This window comes from Lissotriton helveticus, chromosome 3_1, assembly GCF_964261635.1.
Source record: "Lissotriton helveticus chromosome 3_1, aLisHel1.1, whole genome shotgun sequence".
In the NCBI taxonomy this organism is placed as follows: Eukaryota; Metazoa; Chordata; class Amphibia; order Caudata; family Salamandridae; genus Lissotriton; species Lissotriton helveticus.
The window spans coordinates 1,333,161,293-1,333,179,205 of NC_136061.1; positions in this window are offsets into that span (position 1 = coordinate 1,333,161,293).

Consider the following 17,913-nt stretch of genomic DNA (forward strand, 5'->3'; position numbering starts at 1 on the left):
AGGGCTGATCTTCGGTGCAGATGGTGCTCGGGGCTCGGGCTTCTCAATCCCCAATGCACAACTTCGAGGATGCCTCAGTAGTTGCACGGAAAGCAATTTGCAGGCTTTCTAAGATGGCCAGTCCCACGTCTCTCGTCGCCTCCACAGGTCTCAGCTTTGCTATGGCTGTGGATCAGGCTGAAGGAATTCTGGAAGTCCATGTCTTGTCAGGCTCTGTGCTCGGGCTCCGGCGGGAGCGTTGACAAGGCAAACCGTTGATCGCTTGATGGTGCCTGCTTACACAGGGTGGTCATTCCTTGACCACAAGGGAGATTCTTCAGTCTTCTATCTTCAGGTAGAAGGTCGAAGGTCCAGAGTTTCATTTCAAGTTTCAGTCAGGATAAATCTAAAGGCTCTAGACTCAGCTAATACCTACATACCATATTTAGGGGCTGGATTACCTGCTAGGTCCCTCCTATGGGTGGGACCAGGGAAGGGGTGGTTACACCTCTTTCCCTTTGTCCAATTTCGCGCCAGAGCTGGGGCTGGAGTGCCCCAGCAACTGGTTTCAACCGGACTATGCATGGGACACCTTGTGTGCCCCAGGCAGTGTCTCATTTCATTCAGCCCTCCCTGCCCCAATTCACTATGGCGTGTCTGGGGTGGTGCTAGCACCTCCCAAGACAGGAAACCTATTGTCCAAGCCTCCCTCGCTGGAAGGACTCCCAGCAGCAGGAGGTCAGACTTGTGTCTGTGGCAGCAGCATCCTTTTAGTGATGCTGATGCTCTGGTTAACTTTAACCGGGATTAGTAGGAACAACATGTCTTCTCCCTCTAGAAGGGTGGAATGCTACCCCCGTCCCCAGAACTGGCGAGGGGGTAGTATTCCAAAGCGTGTGACACCTTACACGACATGTTTTGATAAAGCCAAACCAGAGTTAGCATTTAACCGCGAGGTTCATAATGCACTTAAGAGTATATGGTATGGCTATAGCCTAAAACAGCTATAAGGACATGGTTCCGAAAGCTGCAGACAGGCTCAGCTCATGCTAGAGCCTCATCTCACATAAAACCAAGCACTCTGCCTCCAGGATTGTTAAGGCCTTCCATAGGAGTGACTTATAGGTGTATATGTGTCTAGATGTAAGGTTAGATATAGGAATACTATATCTAAGCAAGGGGTGATTACACAACCTTGCCCCAGCTGAGTGATCAGCCAGTTGTGTCAGTTTAAATGGCCAGCCAGGGGTGGCAAAAGATATGCTGCAGTCCCTGGTAGGCCTTGGGTGCACCTATGCCCTGGGTTCCTATGGTACACTGTACAGGGACTCATAAGAGTTACTCATTTCGCAATTGGTGATGTACCTAAAGTACATGATATGGATTTAGAGAGAACATCTGGGCTGTGGGTCTGATTAGCAGGCCCACAGCCACATTAAAGTCGAAAACCCGTGAAGCAAAAAGTGGGGTGACCATAGGAAAGCAGACCCTACTCTCCTACAGAAATCGTCGTAGTTTTCAATGGCAATCTGCTGCAAAGTGCTGCTGCCGTCGATAGGGAAAGTGTCTGGTGTGATCCAAACCTGGATCGAAGATGAGAAGAACCTAAAAGCAGAGGGGACAAAGTTGGGTCACTTGCCACTGACCAGAGGCACAATAGTTGAATACCCACTGATGTCGGGTGATTTCAGGTGAAAGAGGTGACGCTTGACTCTTCAGCCATGAGGTCCAGGAGGTGTCAATGATAACCAGGATCTGGAATCAAGCTGTCCCACAAAGGATGTCGAGTGCTGCGGTATCAGTGAATGGATTGGACCAAACAAGCCTTGGCAACAGCAACCCACTCAGAAAATAAAGAAATGCTTCTGTGTGGACCAGCAAGATCCAAGGGACTCACCACATAGTGGGGGAGTCGGGGTACTTCCAAAGCAACCAGAGAAGCCCAAGGAAAATCAGAGTTGCCTTTGGGGGGACCCACCAGTCAATGGACCAGGGATCGTGAATGGGCCTCAATCAAAAATGCAAGAAACGGGCTCACGGAACACTCATGGAGTGTAGGCCCACAATCTTCAATGCAATAGATGCTCGGGACTTGGGCTATAAGTAACCTAAAGCATAACTTCGAGAGACGCTGAGAAGTCAATGCACTTGCAAATGTGCGCATTGTCCAGGAGTTCCGGTTCCACGTCACTCGTGAGGGCTGCAGGTCTCAGCTTTTCTGGGGACTTGGGACAGCCTCTGAGAAATCTGGAAATCCTCTTTCTGGGCTGCAAATACTTTGGAGTACATCAGGAGCTTCAGAGATGCAGACTGGCAACTGCTTTGTTGGTGCATGCCAAGGAGGGGAGTCACTCCTTGACCCCAAGGGAGATTCTTCCGTCCTCTATTCTTGAGTAGAGCATCGTAGTTCCAGGATTTCTGTAACAGAGTTTCATTCAGGTGTAATCTAAAGTCCTGTTGCCAGGGGTTCCTTACTTATACCTAAGAAAGGGGTTGGACTAACTCTGGGGCCCCACCTAAGGGAGGGCTTGGAAAGAGGGGTGGCTACACCCATTTCCTTTGTCCAGTTTCACACTAGAGTAGGGGCTGGTAGCCCCTGCAGCCAGTTTGAACTGGGCTATGCACAGGACACCAAATGTGCCCCCAGTGCACACTTTAAAGCACCCTCAGAGTGCACCCACCCAGCCCCAATCCACTAAGGCCTGCCTGGGAGGTCTTTATACCTCCCTGTGACAGGAAACCTATTGTCCAGGCCTCCCCTGACGGAGTTTCAGTCAGCAGTAGGAGGCCAGACTCGTGTCTGCAGCATCCATTTTGTGATGCCCGGTCTCTTTTAAACTGGTACCGGGTATACTAGTGTGTACATGTCTCTCCCTCTACAAGGGTGGAATTCTACCCCTGCCACCAGGACTGGCAGGGGAGGAGTAGGATTCCAAAGTGTTTGACACCAAACACAACATATTTCAGTGCAGCCACTCCAAAGTTAGCATTTACCCCAAGGTTATAATGCACTTAAGAGTATATGGTCTGGCTGTATCACAGAACAGCCTCAGAGAATAAGCTCCGAAAGCTGTAGAGGGGCCCAGCTCATGCATGGGCACCCTCTCACACAAAATAAAGCAACCTGCCTTCAGGATTGATAAGGCCTACCATAGGGGTGACTGATAGGTTTATGTGTGCAGTGATTTAAGGTAGATATAGGTAACCTATATCTTAGTAAGGGGTGAACGCACCACCTTACCCAGGCTGCAGTACCAATCCTGTGGTGCCACTAAGGAAGGCTTCCCAGGGGTGTCATAATACATGCTTCAGCCCCTGGTAGCCCTCTGGGGTACCTATGCCCTTAGTACCTAGTGTACCATATACTAGGTGTAGGAAGGTGGATATCTGATTATATGGTTACCCCAACTTGCTGCCTAGTTTTTAGCTGGTTTTTTACATAGTTGGCCTGGGATCCTGCTATTTAGGGCCCCAGGCTATCTGCTCGCTCTGTAAAATGGACTCCATGTACTTTAGGTACATACTTGATTGGGTATTGGGTCACCTTTGTGAGCCCCTGTATAGTGTACCATAGGTACCCAGGGCATAGGTGCATCCAAGGCCTACCAGGGGCTGCAGCATGTATTATGCCACCCCTGACTGGCCATCCAAACTGACACCACAGGCTGATCACTCAGCTTGGGCAAGGTGGTGTAATCACCCCTTGCTTAGATATAGTATACCTATATCTAACCTTACATATAGACACATATATACCTATAAGTCACTCCTATGGCAGGCCTCGAAAATCCTGAAGGAAGAGTGCTTGGTTTTATGTGAGAGGGTGCTCTAGCATGAGCTGAGCCCTTCTGCAGCTTTCGGAACCATGTCCTTATAGCTGTTCTATGAGATAGCCATACCATATACTCTTAAGTGCATTATAATCCTCGCAGTTAATGCTAAATTTGGTTTGGCTTTATCAAAACATGTTGTGTAAGGTGTCAAACACTTTGGAATACTACCCCCCCCCCCCCGCCAGTCCTGGCGGCGGGGGCAGCATTCCACCCTTCTAGAGGGAGAATACATGTAGTTACTGCTTTACCCGGTTAAAGTTAAACAGAGCCTCAGCATCACAAATGGATGCTGCTGCCACAGACACGAGTCTGACCTCCTGCAGGTGGACGAAACTCCGGCAAGGGAGGCCTGGACAATAGGTTTCCTGTCGAGGGAGGTGCTAGCCTGTAGTGTATTGGGGCAGGATGGGTTCAATGGAAAGATGCTTTTCCAGACACTGCCTGGGGCACACAAGGTGCTCCATGCATAGCCCGGTTCAAACCAGTTGCTGGGGTACTCCAGCCCCAGCTCTGGTGCGAAACTGGACAAAGGGAAAGGGGTGTAACCACCCCCTTCCCAGGTTCCACCCATAGGAGGGACCTAGCAGGTAATCCAGCCCCTTAGTTTAGTATAAAGATAGGAGCTGTGTCTAGAGACATTAGATTATCCTGGAAAGAAACTCTGAAACAAAACCCTTGGACCTTCGACGTTCTATATCGACTGGAAGACTGAAGACATCTCCCTTGTCGTCAAGGAGTGACCACCCTGTGCAAACAGGCACCACCAGTAACTTGCTGGTTTGCTTTGTCGACGCTCCAGCCAGAACCCAAAGACTCAGCGACTCAGGAACTGGACTTCCAGACTTCTCCTACTCTGATCCACATCCACAGCAAAGCTGAGACCCGTGGCGGACACGAGAGACGTGGGACTGGACATCCTGGACTACCTGCTCTTTGCTAACCGTGCAGCTTCTGAGGTACCCTTGAAATTGTGCATTGGGGTTTGAGAAGCCCCAGACCCGAGCAGCATTTTCACTTAAGCTCTGCCCTCCACACTCTACGAGTGCCACGTGGGGCCTGCGCCTGCATTTCAGCTTGACGCATCTTCCCGGTTGCTAGCCCATTGGCTAGTGAGCCCTACGAAGACTTCCTTTTAGAACTGCACCACTTGCCTGGTTGCTCCGGGATTGCTCCAGTTTCCCTGTGAAGGAGAAGCTCCCCAGACCTTGCTGGTCTGACCTGAAGTCAATCTTCCCTTCCTGCATGGATTGCGTTTGCCACGGCTTGTTGGGTCCAATCCGGATACCGATACCGCAGTCAACAAGATCCTTTGTGGGACAGCTAGAATCCAGTGCCTGGTTGTCGTTGACGCCTCCTGGTCCTCGTGGCTGCAGAGACAAGCTTCACCTCTTCACCTGATTGCATCTTAATATCGCCTGGTTCCTTCCTGGTCACTGACTAGTGACCCATACTCTGTCTCCTCTGCTTTCAGGTTCTTCACGATTCTGATCCACCCTTGGATCCACCCGGACACTTTTCTTCTGGTAGCCTGCAGCACTTTCTTGCAGCTCTCCATAGGAAACAGTGATGAAACCCGACACAAAAGAACATCTATGCACCCGGCTTCCCTGGGTGAGGTAACTTGAGTATTCCGGTGCTCCCGTGGGTGTTAACTATTCAAGTTTCCTAGTTTAAAAGGGTTTTACCGTAGTCCATCCGGAAGTGTCCAAAATCTACTACTTTGTAACTTTTACGTTCCCATTATAACTCTATGGTAACTCCCGTATGTGTTTAGACAATGCACAGGCCTCCGTGGGCCTCCAATCCCTTGGTTGTTCAGTGTAGCCCCAGAGATTCCCTAGGCCCTAGGCCTATTCACTATTACTTTAGTGGTTCTGATACCACTTACTTAGTATATGGTTCGTGAGGCCCCTAGGGCAGATTTGTATTTTTGCAAATGCAAGTATGCTTATTGAGTAACTTGTACTGTATCTCGATCTCTGACCTCATAAAGAGTTCAGAGGGGTTGTTTTAGTAATAAATACATATATATTTTATATATACATTGTGTGGTGTCCTTTCATTTGGTATTCAAGGGATTATAATTGGTAAAACAGCTGGCTTTACATGCTCTCTAAAGTTTTAGCCTAAGACTGCTTTGTCCATGCTACCACTAGGATAGCTGGTCTATAGGTTGACTTTACAACCATCACCATAAGGGTTGTTTGGACTGGTGCAGGGTGCCCACTTGAATAGTGGACATCATATACCAGGACAACTTCTCACACTTGGGACTCACAAGGGTACCCCAGTAACCAAACTGGAGTGTAACTATTGAACATGGAATCAATTTAGAGAGAAAGCAGCTAAACTGGGGTCCTGGATAGCAGGGCCCCAGCACGACTAAAGTAAAAAAACAGTGAAACATCAGCAAAAAGTGAGGGTAACCATAGTAAGCAGATCCTACTCTCCTACAACCCCTTTTGTTTGATAATATTGTAGTGGTCCAGGCCAGGTAGTGACAGGAACCAAGCCTTGTTTGTTCATACACTCTTTTAACAGGCAGCAGACACATGTGTGCAAAAAGCTTCACTTTATTACATTTTGGGAGCAGATATCAATTACACAACCAATACCTCTCTATATGCGTTGGCCCCATAGGTCATACAAAATGTCATTTATGATGACAATCCCTTTTAATTTCACCATCCCTTCCCGTAGAACAACCCTAAAGTCGTCCATCAACCGCTTCCTTGTCTTCCATCTTCCTGGTGGATCAGATGTACACATAACCATCATGCTGACATTTTATATAAATGCAAAAACAACAGTTGATGGACAGAATACAGAGTAATGTCATACATTCCTCCCAGTACAGAGATCTGGGCCTCAGTCCATCGTTTTTTTGCTCACCATGCCCTTGCAGTTTGAACCTAGCCATATGCAAATCAGTCTTGACCCTGTGCCCCATGGGAACAGTCCAGCCTGAACAGCCAAGCCAGGTCCTCCCTGGACTGGAAACAAGCATACTAGGACCAGTTTCTGGCTTTTAGCCCTCATCAGTCAGGATAGCTTGATTCCAGTGGCATAGAGAGCACAGGACTCATGTCTGAGCATACCCGCCCACTCAGGGTGACAAATGCAAAAACAACAGTTGATGGACAGAATGCAGACCAATGTCATACATTCCCCCCAGTACAGAGATCTGGGCCTAAATCCATCGGTTTTTTGCTCACCATGCCATTCCAGTTTGGATCTAACCATATGCAAATCAGTCTTGACCCTGTGCCACATGGGAACAGTCCAGCCAGAACTGCCAAGCCAGGTCCTCCCTGGACTGAAAACAAGCATCCTAAGACAGGATTCGGGCTTTCAGCCCTCATCAGCCAGGATAGCTTGATTCCAGTGACATGGAGAGCATGGGACTCACGTCTGAGCATACCCGTCCCGGCTCGCTGTGCCACTGGAATCAAGCTATCATTGGCTGAAGAGGGATGAAATTCCGAAACAGGTCCTAGGATGCTTGTTTCCGGTCCAGGGAGGACTTGGCTGGCAGTTCGGGCTGGACTGTCCCCATGAGGCACAGGGTCAAGAATGATTTGCATATGGCCAGGTCTAAACTAGGGTGGCATGGTGAGCAAAAGAATGATGGATTTAACCCAGATCTCTTGACCGGGGGTGAATGTTTTGATTTGTTCTGCATTCCGTCCATCAATTGTGTGTCTTTTGCTTCTCGCCCCAAGTGCGCCAGGTATGCCGAGACGTGGGGGGAAACCCCAAAACCGGTCCTAGGATGTTTGTTTCTGGTCCAGGGAGGACCTGGCTGGCAGTTCGGGCTGGACTGTTCCCATGAGGCACAGGGTCAAGACTGACTTGCATATGGCCAGGTCTAAACTTGGGTGGCATGGTGAGCAAACAAATGATGGATTTAACCCAGATCTCTTGACTGGGGGTGAATGTTTTGATTTGTTCTGCTTTCTGTCCATCAATTGTGTGTCTTTTGACAATTTATATAAAGCAGGCTGGGCCTTTAGCATGGGCGAGCTGGACCCATGCCCGTGGCACCTGGGTTTACAGGGGCACATAATGAACAAATTGATTTTTTTTTAATTTCAGGCCCCCAGTGCCTGTTCATTTTCATCAAAAATGTTCCTATTCTCTTCAGTGGCGTCACTAGGGGGGTGCGGGGGGTGCGGACCGCACCGGGTGTCACCCCATCATGAGGTGACACCAATCTTGTTAGTTAGCCAGCCTCGCGCCCTCACGGTACCTCTCTGCTGCAGCTGCCTGCTGCCATTGCTTTTTATTATTTTGCCGCCACAACTTTCTCTTAGCGCACCGTCGCACGCCACGAGTGCACTGCTTCCAAAATAAAAATACTCACAGTGCAGTGAGTGTGCACTGCAGCAGAGTGAGTGTACACTGCAGCACGTCGCCACTGAGCACGCACGCACGCACCGGTGGTGTCGGTGATGATGCGGATGCGCGGCGTACCCAGCAGTCTTTGGGTCCCAGGGCCGTCAATTTTTAGCGCTCCAATGACGACCTTGGGACAGCCCCCGCGCGCTGTGCTGAGCTCCTCTGACGCGTCGCGGTCACGCGCCAGGGAGGAGACGAGACGGCAGCGCAGGGGGGGTGCGTGCAGTGCTGCACTGCTCCTGGCTGCCTAGAATAAAGAATTAATGTGTGCCAGCACAGCAGCAGCCAGCCATCATCTTCTTAAGTCTCCCTCCCCTTCAAATTTGGGACAGTGCTGAGACTTCTTCTTGGGTCCGGAGGCAGTCGAGTCGGTCACGGACGGTCACGGTGAGAGAGACGTATCATGAGAGGATTAGAGTGTTCAGAAGTGATTGAGGTGTTTTAACTGCAGGACACATGGGGGCAACTACCAATAATCTACCACAATGGTAGGAGACAGGAGCCTAAGACTCATTTTTGAAAGTGCCTAATTATGATTGGGAAACTATTAAGGATGAGTTATTGGAGGTGATAATCATGTTGGTGGGGACTATGACTGATGAGCTTCCAGAAAATGAGGGCATAAGATTTTATTAGTGGGGTGTTTTGGTCAGGAATGTTGTCTGTGTAAGGGGAGGACACCAAGTCTAGCCCTCTGCAGTACCAGGCCTATCTGCAATAGTGCTAGTGATCTCACTGGTCACTTGAGGTTTTCAGATAGTGGTCATCGGGGGTGGCCAAACACAACCAGCCTTATCTTTGGAAAAGTGGATTCTGTGATTTCATTCCTCAAGAGGCTCTGTGGGCCGCTTCTTGTCTAATCACCATGGAGAACATTCTCACAAGCTCAGTCTGACTGCCCTGGTAATCCCGGGACCACGCAGTCAGGCGTTTGTCCGGAATCAAGAGGATCATTACTGCACAAACATTATCTTGGCACGAATTTCAGCATGGAAAATAGCGAAATGAGCGGGAAAATCCAGTATATTCATAGATTTTCAACTCGGAATGAAGGAAAGAATACATTATTACCTGGTCACACCCCATTCCTAGATAACTACCTCGGCGTAATGCAGTAATACCGCATGAAGGAAAACTCGACCCCTGCGGTGTTACCGGTCCAAAATACCACAGACAGCGAACTGAGGCTTGGAATATTCAGCTAGTCATTCACCACTTTTTAGCACACTACACACGCACTTCTCGCGATGCCATTCCAGTAATGGATTCCATTAAAAAATAGAAAAATTTTCTAAGAATTCGCAGTGCACATTCCCTTTTATTTCTGACCGAGGATGAAGGGAGGATTAAAGAGTGTATGCATCAGGAAATCAATAGCGACATAAAAGAGGAGGGCATAAGGCCTTCGGTAAACAGAGAGGCCAAAGCTCGCAGGATGGCCTCTCCTGGGACACACCTCATCAGGCAGCGCTTGGCTCTGATAAACTATTCAGCACGCAGAATTATTCCCAGGGATTTTAAAGTGAAGAGTTCACATGTATATTCATAAATATTGAGGCAAAGGTGCCCCGTACAGTCCACACATCAGGTTAGCAGAGCATTTTGAGTTATGTTACTTTAATTTTTTACTATAATTTGTAAAGCGCCTGAATCCTCCCCAAAGAGGTATCTCTGCGCTACTACTATGGAATCTCAGGCAGGTAGTGTTAGTTACTGAGTGGTGCACTCTTCAGATAATCGTGAAGATTCATGAAATAAATTTACAAACGTTACTAAGGATTCTGTATGGTCCCGTTATTTGCCATCTGTGTCCACTGGCAGACTCGGAGCGGAGGAGGTCCATGCAGTAAGTCGTGAGGGGGTGACACCCCGAGTTACGCGCACTGGGTGACACCAACCCTAGTGACGCCACTGATTCTCTTTGTTTGTCTCCCTGCCTATTCCCCTCTCTCTCGCCGGCTCGCAGTAACTTTCATCTTCAAGGTAACATCTGAAATGGTGATTCAGATGATGGGGAGGAAGGACAATGTATGCACACAGGCTGGTCACTGCTAAGGTAATTAGCTAGGACCTGACTGACCTGTGAACACACGGCTGAAGACAAGGTCAGGAGCATGAAGGTGACGGGGCACTTGCCTTCCATAACTCTACATGGCCCTTTGGTCCTCCACGCTCGCTGCACAATTAAATTGTATCATGGTATTGTCTATTATATACAGCACTTAGAAAAGGTAGAAAAAAAGACGAGTGAGAGGGAAAGTTAATGGGGGAGGAATAGAAGAGGACCCACATTTGCCCAGGGCGCTATTTGAGCAAGGGCCTTGATATAAAGCAATGCGTATGAACTTAGATGAACATTACACTTTTAATTATAAAGATATGAGGAAGATCAAACTCTGTTATCTAGATCCCTGAATATAAGAAAAAGATCCAGAATAGGCAAAAAATTCATCTCCCTGGTTATGCTGATGCGCTTTCAACCTTTCTACCCCCGTTGTGCTACACAGATATAGGTGCCACATAGCTAGTGAAAGCCCTGCTTTTTTCCTTCAAACATCGGCTAACAATGATGTTGCAGTTAGGAGCAATGGATATACATTCGTTTTAACTGTTTTGTCTCAATTTACTGCCCCCAAAATTATTGGTTTTATTCCCACTAATTCTAGAGTCAGATCATCAAAACTAAGGATCTCCATGATTATTTTATGGGACCAAACCTTGTTCCAGAAAACATGCATTTTTTGGTGTCTCACCATACCATTTACAAGGATTTCCTTCGGTATTAGGCAATATCCTGCCCACATTGTCTATTGTCAGGTACCAACACATCACCTTCAAGGAGCCCCTCTGTGCTTTATTGCTGTACTATTTTTCCTTAACCCATCCTTAGGTGCTGCACTCCCCTCTTGTCATTTTCTTTCTCATGATACTTTGGCATTGCACCATGAACCTCCATGTTGGTTCCTTTATGGAGCACTCTGCTCTTTGATAGATCTTGATGGGTCGGGGATGCTCAATCTCAATCTCTTGGTGTAGTCCTCAAATACGATCCTCCACTGGTCATATGGACCATTTATTGTCGAGTTGCAGCATAAGGAAGGAGCTAGCATCAGCAATACATTTCAATTAAAGTGAAATCAATGTGATTTCACAAGAATGACAGAGAGGATGATGTCTAAATATATAAGGGTTTTATTCACAAGTCAGTCAATGTTAAAATTCAACCAATTATGAGCAAACTCGTCAGTTTAAATGATGAGCATCTATCAGGAGCGGCCAGTGCAGGTAAGAGCGGTGGGCAGTAGGACCGTGTTGGGGGGATTTGATAGATGACCAAAAGGGAAAATGAAATAAATTATACATTTTCCCTCGTCGTCGTCTGTCGAAATCCTCCCACCCATCCCCACCGCCCCACTGCTCTTATTTGTACGGACGGCGTATATTATTAAGAAGAAGATGCAAAATATCATGATATAAAGCAGGCAGACTATTAAGTAGACTTGTGCCATAAAGGAACTTTTTTATTCTAAACAAGTACTGAAAGGGGAATAGGGGATTTCTAAGAGGAAGGTGCCAGTATTAAATGAACCACGTTTAAGATTTAGGGGATAGGCATGGGTGGTCAATCATAAAGCTCAACACCCCAGTCAGGGGAAATTAGCAACATCTAGAAGAGTCCTTCTCCCGGCAAAGTCAGGCCAGGGTCTGCCAAGCTATTCTACTGAACACATAATTATTATGTGAAATACATTTCTAGAATTCTCTCCGCATCAGTTCCCACCAAACGGTCCAATCAGCTGCTGCTGTTCTCTGGGAACACGAACTACTCATAGTTCACCGGCGCTGGACAAAGAAACACACATCTGCCCGATCCTTGCATTTATCATCCATCCAGTCTACCTGGTACAAGAGGATCTCTCACACATCATGGCCTTCGTGTCCACAACCAAATTCCAATTCACTTCTACTATCTAAAAGATTCAGTAAAATAACAAGAAGCATATTCAAGCTAACGAGACCCTCGATAAGACACCTGCAGACGGAAAAAGAACACGAAACTTGCAGAGCATCATATATATGTAAATGCATGGCTTCCAAGCAATTGCAATTACCACGAGTAAATACATTGATACTGGAAACTTGCCCCACAAGAAGTGGGTTACATGGGTAGTAAACGACACACCCTGTTATTGAACTGTCTGCTAGGGGAACAGAATGGGACCACACCCTTTTGACTAATTTCCTCCTTCAAATTATTTTTAAAAAGTTCAGGCATTACCATAGTCATTCAATCTCCTAGCACTCGGTCATATTCCTTCAAGTCTGATAATAAAGTGGTGTACGACTTTACCTGGTCTGCAAGATCGACCATGGCATTGTGAAAAAGCAGATAATAAACAATTCCTTTAATTTGTTTGTCTGCTTTAATTTCTATCTGCAGGGGTTTCATGGCAGGAACCAACAACACTAGTGACATCAAGCACCCATGCCTTGCACTTGCAAGAAACTGAAAACTTTTAGGGACTATTCCCTCTATTATAACTAGGGCTGGGCTTAGTTTGCGTAGCACGACTACGCACACTACGCAGAATTTTGAAAAAAGAATTGTTGAAAACGGGGGCGCGTCCTGAGGGTCCGTGTGCCCGGGAAGGGGTCCCTCGTGCCTGGGCAGACTCCCCGATCTCCCGGGCCTGGTTGGGTTGGAAAGCAGCGGCCAGCCCCAGGGCCTGGGTTTGGGAGCCCCCGTCCTACGGCCTGCCAACAGTCTATCTGCCCAGGACAAGGGTCCCTGGTACAGAGCCCCGGAAGACCTGCAATGCTCCCGGGCAGTCCTCCACCAGGCAGCTGGGCCCCAGGAGCGCTTGTGGGCCTCCCCATGCCTGAGGCCCAGCGTGGGGTTTCGGAGCCCCCTGAGCCCTGCAGCCCAGGAGCCCTGCAGCCCCCGGAGTCCTGCAGCCCCCGGAGCCCAGGAGCCCCGGAGCCCTGCAGCCCTGGAAACCAGCAGCCCCGGAGCCCTGCAGCCCCGGAGCCCTGCATCCCCGGAGCCCGGGAGTCCTGGAGCCCCGGAACCCTGGAGCCCCGGAACCCTTGAGCCCAGGAACCCTTGAGCCCCGGAGCCCTTGAGCCCCGGAGCCCTTGAGCCCCGGAGCCCTTGAGCCCCGGAGCCCTTGAGCCCCGGAGCCCTTGAGCCCCGGAGCCCTGCAGCCCCCGGAGCCCTGCAGCCCCGGAGCCCTCCAGCCTGGGAGCCCTGCAGCCCTGGAGCCCCGGTGCCCTGGAGCCTTGGAGCCCTGCAGCCCTGGAGCCCTGCTAGGGCAGGTGGGAGCCCTCCCACGGATGCTCGGGGCAAGCAGTTTGGCGTCGTTTTGGTCCCGGCCATCTGGTCACACCCAATGCTTTCCAATTGGGCGACCAGATGGCCGGGCTTCCCTGGAAGTCCCAATGAGATGCCAATCGCCTCCTGGATCCCAGCCAGGGCTCCAGGAGGTCGGGCACGTTGGCGCCCTGGGTCCCCTCTGTCACCTGGCACGCACGGGTTCCCAGAAAGAGGGGTAGCCTTCCTCCAGATTACTAGGGACAATAGTATGTCCGGACACCCTTTCCGGGCTGGCGGTTCCCTGCCGGGGACCAGATGGGCAATGCCCGGGCAACACCTCTCAGGCGTCCGGGCTCCCTCCTCCGGCCCGCAGAGTGGCAAAGTACCTGGGATGGGCTCCATGGGTCCCAGGCAATTCTCCCCCGGGCCCAAGAGCTCCAGTGATCCTCCCCGTGCCTGAGGCCCAGAGTGGGGTTTCAGAGCCCCCCTGAGCCCTGCAGCCCCCAGAGCCCCGGAGGCCTGGAGCCCCTGCTGCCCCAGAGCCCTGCAGCCCTGAAGCCCCGGAGCCCTGCAGCCCCGGAGCCTGGGAGCCCCGGAGCCCTGCAGCCCTGGAGCCAAGCAACCCCACAGTCCCGGAGCCCTACAGCCTTGCAGCCCCTCAGCCCTGCAGCCCCGGAGCCCTGCAGCCCCGGAGCCCTGCAGCCCCGGAGCCTTGCAGCCCTGGAGCCCCGCAGCACTGGAGCCCTGGAGCCCCGCAGCCCCGGAGCCCTACATCCCTGCAGCCCCAGGGCCTTGCAGCCCCGGAGCCCTGGAGCCCTGCAGCCCGGAGCCCTGGAGCCCCGGAGCCCTGCAGCCCCGGAGCCCTGCAGCCCCGGAGCCCTGCAGCCCGGGAGCCCTGGAGCCCCGGAGCCCTGCAGCCCCGGAGCCCTGCAAGGGCAGGTGGGAGCCCTCCAGCGGATGCTCCGGGCAGGCAGATTGGCGTAGTTTCGGTCCCAGCCATCTGGTCGGACCCAATGCTTTCCAATGGGGCGACCAGATGGCCGGGCTTCCCTGGAAGTCCCGATGAGGTGCCATTCACCTCCCGGATCCCAGCCAGGGCTCCAGGAGGTCAGGCACGTTGGCGCCCTGGGTCCCCTCTGTCACTCGGCACGCACAGGTTCCTAGAAAGAGGGGTAGCCTTCTTCCGGATTACTAGGGGGAAGGGTATGCCCGGACACCCTTCTGGGGCTGGCGGTTCCGTGCCGGGGACCAGATGGGCGATGCCCGGGCAACACCTCCCAGGCGTTCGGGGCTCCCTCCTCCGGCCCGCAGCGTGGCAAAGTACCCGGGAGGGGCTCCATGGGTCCCGGGCAGTCCTCCCCCGGGAGCCCAGGCCCAAGAGCTCCGGTGGTCCTCCCCATGCCTGAGGCCCAGCTTGGGGTTTCAGAGCCCCCTAAGCCCTGCAGCCCCCGGAGCCCTGCAGCCCCCGGAGCCCTGCAGCCCTGCAGCCCTGTATCCCTTGAGCCCGGGAGCCCTGCAGCCCCGGAGCCCTGCAACCCCTCACCCCCGGATCCCTGGAGGCTGGGAGCCCCGGAGTCCTGCAGCCCCCGAGCCCTGCAGCCTCAGAGCCCCGGAGTCCTGGAGCCCCGGAGCCCTGCAAGGGCAGGCGGGAGCCCTCTCTCGGATGCTCGGGACAGGCAGATTGGCGTCATTTCGGTCCTGGCCATCTGGTCGCACCCAATACTTTCCAATGGGGCAACCAGATGGCCTGGCTTCCCTGGAAGTCCAGATGAGGTGCCATTTGCCTCCCGGATCCCAGCCAGGGCTCCAGGAGTTCGGGCGCCTCCGCGCCCTGGGTCCCCTCCGTCACTCGCTGCGTGCAGGTTCCCAGAAAGAGAGGTAGCCTTCCCCCGGATTACTAGGGGCAGGGTATGCCGTGACACCCCTCAGGGGCGGGTGATTCCCTGCCGATGACCAGATGGGCTGTGCCTGGGCAACACCTCCCAGGCGTCCGGGGCTCCCTCCTCTGGCCCGTGGCGTGGCAAAGTGCCCAGGACGGGCTCCATGGGCCCCGGGCAGTCCTCCCCCGGGTGTCCGAGCTCGGGAAGCCGAGCCCCCGAGTTCTGCGTAGGCAGGCGGGAGCCCTTCCGCGAAGGCCTCGGGGCGGGCAGATGGGAGACATTTCGGTCCTGGCCATCTGGTCGCACCTCTCCCCTCGGCCATCTGATCGCACCCAATGCTTTTCAATGGGGCGACCAGATGGCCGGGCTTCCCTGGAAGTCCCGATGAGGTGCTATTTGCCTTCCGGATCCCAGCCAGGGCTCCAGAAGGTTGGGTACGTTTGCGCCTAGGGTCCCCGGAGCCTTGCCGTGCACACAGTTTCCCAGAAAGAGGGGAAGCCTTACTCCGGATTACTAGGGACAAGGTACTCTTAGACCCGTTTTGGTATAGCGTTCCTCAGCCGGCAGTGGATGGGCCAGGATGCCACCCCAAACCTGGGTCTGTCCCTGGGCCTGTCACATGGCAGGATTCCCTGGATGGGGTCTGGCGGGCCCGGGGGGACTCCCCCTGATGGGCTGGGTCCAGGGGCCCCAGGGAGGGTAGCCTCCCCACCCCAGGCTCCGTCCTGGGTCCTGCCGCGTGGCAGGGTGCCCGGGGCGGGGTCCGGATGGCCCTGGGGAAGCTCACCCTGCGCCTCTGGGCTTGGGGCCCCCTGGGTGCTCCAGCCCTGGACCCAGTTCCCCGGCCTGCTGCACTGCCAAAGGCCCGGGACGGGGTTCCGTTGTGCCCGGGGAGCCTCCCCTTGCTTGGCTGGGTTAAGGAGCTCCGGCCCTGGCCCCTGAGGGCCCCGGAGAGGGCTGCCTCTCCACCCCGGGGTCCGGGCTCCTGGCTTGGGGCCCCCGGCTGGGTCCAGGGGCCCAGTCGGGCCCCAGGTCGGGTGCTCGGCCCTGGGCCCAGTCCCCCGGCCTGCCGCACTGCCAAAGGCCCGGGACGGGGTTCCGTTGTGCCTGGGGAGCCTCCCCTTGCTTGGCTGGGTTCAGGAGCTCCGGCCGGGGCCCCTGGTGAGGGCAGCCTCCCCATCCCGGGCTCCGTCCTGGGTCCTGCCGTGTGGCAGGGTACCCGGGGTGGGGTCCGGAGGGCCCAGGGAGGCTCCCCCTGTGCCTCCGGGCTTGGGGCCGCCAGCTGGGTCCAGGGGCCCGGCCTGGCCCCGGTCTGGTGCTCCGGCCCTGAGCCCAGTCCCCCAGCCTGCCGCACTGCCAAAGGCCCGGGACTGGGTTCCGTTGTGCCCAGGGAGCCTCCCCTTGCTTGGCTGGGTTCAGGAGCTCCGGCCGGGGCCCCTGAGGGCCCCGGGGAGGGCGTCCTCCCTACCCCAGGCTCTGTCCTGGGTCCTGCCGCATGGCAGGGTGTCCGGTGTGGGGTCCGGAGGGCTTGGGGAGGCTCCCCCTGCGCCTCCGGGCTTGGGGCCCCTGGCTGGGTCTAGGGGTCCAGGGGCCCGGCCGAGCCCCGGCTCGGGTGCTCTACCCCTGGCCCCATTCCCCCGGGCCGCTGCCCCACCGAGGGCCCAGGACAGGGGTTCGTCGGTCCCGTGCAGGCCTCCCCTGCTTGTCAAGGTGTCCGCAGGCCCCGGGTCGGAGGGCCTGTCGGGTCCTCCTTTCAGCCTCTTACGTTGGGGCGCAAGGTGACCAGATGGCTTCCCTTTCGTGCCCAGCCATCTGGTCGCCCAAATCCCCCTCGGCCATCTGGTCGCCCGGATCCCCTCGGCCATCTGGTCGCCCGCAATGCTTTCCTATGGGGTGACCAGATGGCCGGACTTTCCTGGAAGTCCAGATGAGGTGCCATTTGCCTCCTGGATCCCAGCGAGGGCTCCAGGAGGTCGTGTACTTTCGCACCTTTGGTCACCTCTGTCACCTGGAGTGCACGGATTACAAGAAAGGGGGGTAATTGTCCTCCGGATTACCAGGGAGAGGCTCAGTCAGACCCCGTGAGGCGATTCTGTAACAGGGGAAGGCAGCACCTGGGGCCCCCAGGGGCCTGGGTACGCACCTGCTTCTCAGCCCCTTGCTGATGGTCCTTTTTCTCCGAGTTTGCTCAGGCAGACCTCTGTGAGGTCCGGCCATGCTGAGAGGGGGAAGGCAATCCCGGGGCCTGCCCGCCGGGCCCCCCAGGGGCCCGGGTACGCTCCTGCCTCTCAGCCCCTTGCCGATGGTCCTTTTTCTCCAAGTTTGCTCCGGCCATGCTGAGAGGGGGGAAGGCAGTCCCGGGGCCCGCCCGCCGGGGGAACTGGGGACGCACCTGCCTCTCAGCCCCTTGCCGATGGTCCTTTTTTTCTGAGTTTTCTCAGGCAGACCTCCGTGAGGTCCGGCCACGCTGAGAGGGGGAAGGCAGTCCTGGGGCTCGCCTGCCGGGGGC